This window comes from Schistosoma mansoni (assembly GCF_000237925.1).
Source record: "Schistosoma mansoni, WGS project CABG00000000 data, supercontig 0222, strain Puerto Rico, whole genome shotgun sequence".
In the NCBI taxonomy this organism is placed as follows: Eukaryota; Metazoa; Platyhelminthes; class Trematoda; order Strigeidida; family Schistosomatidae; genus Schistosoma; species Schistosoma mansoni.
Genome location: NW_017386088.1, coordinates 117,551 through 124,573, shown reverse-complemented (window position 1 = coordinate 124,573; position 7,023 = coordinate 117,551). Strand labels below are relative to the sequence as shown.

General features: G+C 35.8%; 1 protein-coding gene across 1 annotated transcript in view; it reads right to left on the bottom strand.

The window, feature by feature from the left end:
• Positions 1-7,023, bottom strand: part of Smp_142030 (AMP-activated protein kinase, gamma regulatory subunit, putative) — a gene marked incomplete at its 5' end in the record, with an annotated part of 15,412 nt that overhangs the window by 995 nt on the left and 7,394 nt on the right. The gene's annotated exons all lie outside the window — the stretch shown is intronic.

Genomic DNA, 7,023 nt, shown 5'->3' with positions numbered 1-7,023 from the left:
AAAAAAAAAAAAAAAAAAAAAAAAAAAAAAAAAAAAAAAAAAAAAAAAAAAAAAAAAAAAAAAAAAAAAAAAAAAAAAAAAAAATAAAAAAAAAAAAAAAAAAAAAAAAAAAAAAAAAAAAAAAAAAAAAAAAAAAAAAAAAAAAGAAATGGAAAAAAACAAAAACAGAAAACTTGCAAGTGGCTAAAGATACGATTGACTAAACTCCATCAAATTCAATATAATGTTTATCCAGTGTAATATTTTATTTTCAGTATGACAATTTCAGTCGATCAGTCACAACGTAGAACTTCGTATGTACGTACATCAGTTCAAGTTGCCATACCACATTAGCACAGAGATGCAGTTGTCGATTCAAATCCCATAGTGGTAGAAGTAGTAAGAGTATAAGCAGTAGTTGAAGATGTTATTCAAGGATTAGAATCCAGTGAAATAAATTTGGAGAGAGAAAAGAAGAAGGGACATGAAGAATTCAGAAGATTAGAATTTGGGAGAACACAAAGAGTGGATGCACATTCGCCATTGCAAATGATTTTGAGTCATGTCATTCAAGGTTTCTAACCATCAGTTGTTATCATCTCGCAGATCCCAGTCAGGTAGTCTACACCTATCAACATGGCTCACTCCACCTGCCAATGACTCCATGGATTTGTGCCGCGTTTTGGTCTGACCAGCCCTAGCTTTCTTCCTACCTACTCCTACACCATAACATTGATTTATTTCAGTGGAATGTTTATTCAAGATATAATATTCTTTGTGTTAATTCATAGTGAAATTCATAGCTCCGGTTTATGCAGTAATTCTGTGCACTTACCCTGTGTGTGTGAGAGAGATAATCATATGTAAACAACAATCACGACAAGTTTAAAATGTAGATTTGGCTTTTTATCCTATCCTAACAGTTTTCTCTTCTGAAAACAGCTCCGACATCTGAGATTCAAATGAAAACGTTGAGATGATTACAAATCAGTAAGTATCTTAATCCTAATAGAGATAGATTAGTCGACTTTAGAATACTAATACTGTATCAATAAAGTAGAAATGAAGGTGGAAGGAATGTATTCAATCTACAATCTTGATTGGAATATTTTCAGTTAGTGAGATTGTTTACTTATAGTTGAAATCATGAGTCCATTGAAGCTAGACTACCATGGAAATCCTAGAAGCACTGGACGGTTATCCATGGTTGTCTAGCTTCAATTGACTCATGATCTCAACTATATAAAATTACTAAAATCTCCACAGAACCCCCCTCTGAAATTGTTTACGATTGAATGATCACTGAGTTGTAACCAACATAATAATATCCTTCACGTTTAGGACCTTTTGCTGACTACTTTTAACTATCTAACATGGAAAAACAAAGCTCTTAATATCGAGTCAATGAGATTAGTAGATGAATTCGATCACCAATAAGGAACAGATAAACGAATACATTGATTATTTTTCAGTGACTGATCCGTTATAAGTATCTATCCTACGACAGATCACTCATAGCCTGAATAACTCCATGAATAATCTTAATCTGTTTATTTAAAAAGAAGAAAAGTAAAAATTTATCAAAAATCACCAATCCGTTGAACTTGAATTGAATCTTGATTGAATAGAATGAATCCATTGTCTATTTTTATTTACGTGACATCAAATAGATGACAATCATTGTTGTTGTTGTTTACATACTAAAAATAAACAATCTGTCTACTAGTTTTCTTTGTTTATCTATCTATGTATGTATGTATGTATGTTCATGTTTATGTCTATACATACATACATACACAACTATTTACACTTTATATATTTGTTTATTAATAAGAAGATCAGAAGGGGGTTTTTGTGGAATATTCAGTATAAGAAAATAATAATTCGAGGATGATTATCACAGCAGATCATGTTTTAAAACAAACATGATAGAATATATAGAACATAAGAATAAAGTTCGATAAATATATACGGGAAGATTTAATGATGGTCTAGAAATGTTATATATTTATTAAATAATAGATGTGGGAAATTTGATTTTTAATGCTTATTGTATGATAGATTTATTATTTTTGGAAGAAAGTTAGGGGTGGCCAAATCAAAATGTGGCATCAGAGCATGAAGTCACTAAATTCTAGTCTGAGCCATGTTGTTAGATGTAGACTACTTGGTTGGGGTCCGAGTGACTATCGTCACCAATGGTTGGAGACTCTAGGTGACATGGCTTAGGATCGATCACAATGGCGTGGGTGTATACACCCTTCATCTTCCCTTAAACCTTACATACAACCTTTCTTTTATATATTACCACCACTAAATTAACTACTTCTGTGAATTCGGTGTTCATCTTGTGCTAACGAGGTATGGCAACTTGGACTGACGCACATGTGTGTCTGGTCCCACGATATAGCTGACTGACTGATATTATTCAACTAAGTCAATAGTAAAGGGGGACAGTTTGCAAAATAATTGCAATAGAAAAATTTAGGAGACATTAGAAGGTTTTTACAGCTGAATTTCACGAATCGATCTAAGCTAGATCCCCATTGAAAAATTGGAAGCATTAGATGGCCGTTTCGTCCTAGTAACAGGCTCCTCAGAAGTGTGAGTCCATGACTACGCACTCAAGACCTTCAATCTCGTACGCGAACGCTTAACCTCTAGACCACTGAACTAACATCCAGTAGTGTTAATGTCTAACTTCAATTGATCCATTTATTTATTTATTTAAACACATAAATATTGGTACAAAGGGGCACCAGATACACATGCGCCACACAAATTTCATTTGATTTGTGTAAGGGCTGTGATACTGCCCAGGTGGCCACACCTGGAGCCTTTGACTTAAAGGTCTGATCCACAACGCAGTGGAGCATCGTAAGGGGGTTGGAGTTTCATGGTAACCGGTGATCAACAATTGATTCATACGCCATTTGTTCCCTCACGATACTGGAGCCAATGTGCACCATTCGTTTGGAATGAGGGTTTTCCGACTCAGGTGTATCCTCCATATCCACCAACCCAGTTAAAGCGCCGGACATTCGCTTTTCGTCCTCTCAATTTCGTAAACAACACCCCCGCGCTGAGAGAAGGCAGTGAGTAGGACTTCCCTGGTAGAGGCTATATACGCTTGGCCATGTGAGAGCATTTCGAGAGAGAGGGAGGGCCCTCCACACTCTTGGCCGTACCAGGGCATTTGATCCATGATCTTGCTCAATCATTCATCTATTGTTTAAGGTATATATCTGTCTATACCCGACACAAATTGAACCCCACTGCTCATAGCTTCTCACTAGAACTCCAGGAAATCTATCTTGAAGCTAGTCACGAGTGAACTCATGATTATTTTCATCTATGAATATTGTAGTAATAATAGTATAATCATAACACTAACGGTTTACTAAAATCACAAACTATCACATAGAGCAGAGAAGATTAAATGAATCATCAGTCAACTCAATCATATCTTACTTTTAGATGAATTTTATGAGATTTCTTAATAGAAAACTATGTTCTATGTTTTGTTTAACTAAGTTAAAAGTCAATTGAAGCTAGAACACCATGGAAAACCTGGAAGCACTGGACGGCCGTTTCGTCCTATTATGGGACTCCTCAGAAGTGTGCATCCACGATCCCGCCTCGCGAGATTCGAACCCAGGATTCGTGATTTTAACTATGAAAATACTGAAATCAGTAATTTGGTATCAGTAATTTTAACTGTTTAGAAGTTGATTTGAACTATCAACAAACATATGATGTTACATATTCACCCCCAAATGCCCTGGTATAGCCGAGAGTGGGGAGGGCCCACCCCCTCTCTTGAAATGCTCTTACATGGCCACGCGTATACGGCCTATGCTAGGGAAGTCCTACTCACTGCCTTCTCACACCACGGGTGTTGTTCACGAAATTGAGAGGACGAAAAGAGAATGTCCGGCGCTTTAACCCGGTCGGTGGACACTGAGGATCCACCTAGGGGAGTTGGAAAACCCTCATTCCAAACCAATAGTGCACATGGTCTCCAGTATCCTAAGGGAACAAATAGCGTATGAATCAATCGTTGGTCACCGGCTACCATGTGACTGCATCTTCTCACTATGATCCACTGCCTTGTGGATCATACCTTTAGGTCTAAGGCTCCGGTTGTGGCCCCTAAGAAAACCACCTGCTTCGGTTTGGGCACCTGTGCAGTATCATAGCCCTCACACAAATCGAATGAGATTTGTGTGGCGCATATATATCTGGTGCCCCCTTGTACCAGTATTTATGCGTTTAATAATAATAATAATAATAATAATAATAATTGTTGTTTACATATGATTATCTTGCACACACACAGAGTAAGTGAACAGAATTACTGCATAAACTGGAGTTATGAATTGATACAAAGAATATTATATCTTGAATAAACATTCTACTGAAATAAATCAGTGTTATGGTGCTGGAGTAGGTAGGAAGAAAGCTATGGCTGTCCAGACCAAAACGTGGCACAAATCCATGAAGTCACTGACAAGTGTACTGAGCCATGTTGGTAGCTGTTGGACTACTTGGTTGGGATCCGCGAGATGATAACAACTGAACAAAGATCATGATATGTTTGGCTTTTTATCCCTTCACTAACTGAAAATATTCCAATCAAGATTATAGATTGAATACATTCCTTCCACCTTCATTTGTACTTTCTAAAGTCAATTCAATGTGTATTCTTACAACTCAACTCTTTTATGCAGGTATATGATGGTATTTATTGAATCAATAGAGAGAGAGAGAGAGGGTAATGATAAATCTCACGTTATATAGATTTATTTGTGTATGTGCATGTCAAATGTTCTGATTGTTATCATTGATAGAACAACTGTCCATATGTCAACTATAGATAAATATATATTTTCCCCCTATCAGTTCATTGTTATTGATTTTTGTTTGATCAGTTTTTTTTAATCCGATATGTTTAGATACCAAGTATATAAAGAAGGAGAAAAACAATACAGAGTCACTCTATTACAATTGTATGTTGAAGGGTATGGATTAAGATAGTTTGTCAATATACATAATATTTGATTGTATACTGTTTACATTGTCAATGGGCTATTCACCCTTATTCATACAATTCCAATATAATTTGAAAGTTATAGATATGCTCTTTATTATTGGCTATATTTGTAGTCTAATAGCTGATAGTTGATATCTTGGTAGTTTATATGTGTGAAGACAACCATCTGTATTCCAATGTTCAATATAATTGTAATATCTAACATTTTCGAACATCATTTCATTCATTTATTGTGTCACTACTACTAGACATTTTCATTGAAGATTTCATTTCAATCATCTAAAGCTATCTATATATGTTTAAACATGAATATGCCATTGTAATGAATCCCATCTAATTCTATTGAAAACAAATACATCAATAGACACTGACGCCATCGGATGCCGGCTCAGTGGTCTATCGGTTGAGTGCTATGGCGCGAGACTGGTAGGTCATGTGTTCGAATCTCGCGAGGCGTGATCGTGGATGCGTACTGCTGAGGAGTCCCAAAATACATCGATAGTTAGATTTTGGAATGAAATTGTCAGAGAGAATTATGCTTTCATATTCAACATACAACTACTAATTGGAAGGCAAATTACGAGAGGATGCCTGATACCTTGCATGTATTGAACACTGAAAAACTGATGAGCTACATATATTCTATCACCTTCATATCTATGTAACCGTTCAATTGAGGCATCAAGACAAACGTACAGACATGAACATAAAATGATTTCAGGTTACATTGTCAACTAACTTTTTTTTGTCATCAAGGTGTAATGTTTCACTCTTTCTTTATGATTTGACTGTCAACAGGTTGGAGTTGTCATTTTCATGAAATATCAGTATCAGAGGTAAATAGACACTGAATAAAGGTCCTGATGTGGTGTGTGTTATTTATATCTACAGATATAAGTAGTATTTATCACCAATCGAAAGTGGAATGCCTGGGGCAGAATGTTGAGAAGATCGAAGAGAAAAGAACGAGAACAGAGAGTGATTGGTGTGGAAATGTAAGAATAATAAAGTCTGAGACAATTGATTGACATTTTGCAAATGAAGTATTTACTGCATGGCTCTCGTTCACTACACTAATAATTAACGTCTGTGTGTTTAGTTTAATATGAACTTTTTGGAAATCTTTCAAATTTCTATAAAGTTCACTTCAAAATAATGTGAGATATGGATTGATGTACCGTCTGAGTTAGATAAAGCGAGATCTATTCTTCCTTTGTTGGAGTTCCAAGCTACAATCGTATGTTGATGTAAACATCGACTATTTATGTAGTATGTGTATGTGTAAACCGCTTTAATCGATTTAGATTCAAAAACGAACTAACTGAATAATATTAGACTACTTCGCAAATGTAGAGTTATACAAAAATAATACTATAGTGTAAGCAAAGATGGGTAGTGGCTAGTAGTGGAATCCAGGACGCGCGTTTCGTTCTATTTGGGACTCGTCAGCTGGATGTACCTACATCTCAGAGTTGATATACACTCTGTTTCGGCTGACGAGTCCCAAATAGGACGAAACACGCGTCAAACTGGATTTCACTGCTAGCCACCATCCATCTTTGCTTACCATGCTTGTGAATTAAGGCTATATCGAGGCAATACGCACAGTATGCACATATGCCAATTAGAGACTGACTAGTTGCAGTCCTCACACATTGATGGGAAGATTCAAAGAAACAATACTAAATCAATTTAATACTATAGTGTGTTGTAATTTCTCTTATTACGACCCAGATATTCTTATTGGTTAGTATTCTTGGACATCAATTCACTCGACAAGTCCCCAAATCAGAACACGGTTGAACAGGAAATAAATTATATTCCGAATAACAAGGGGTAGATGAAGTAAGAAGCATAATAAGAAATACGTTAGTATATTTATGGTTTTTACATGAGAAGACTCTAGTATCTTCTCCAAGCATCGACTAGCGCTGATTGTATAAGAATTAGCCAATCAGCGCGCACCGACACAATTGTGCATGGTATATGCT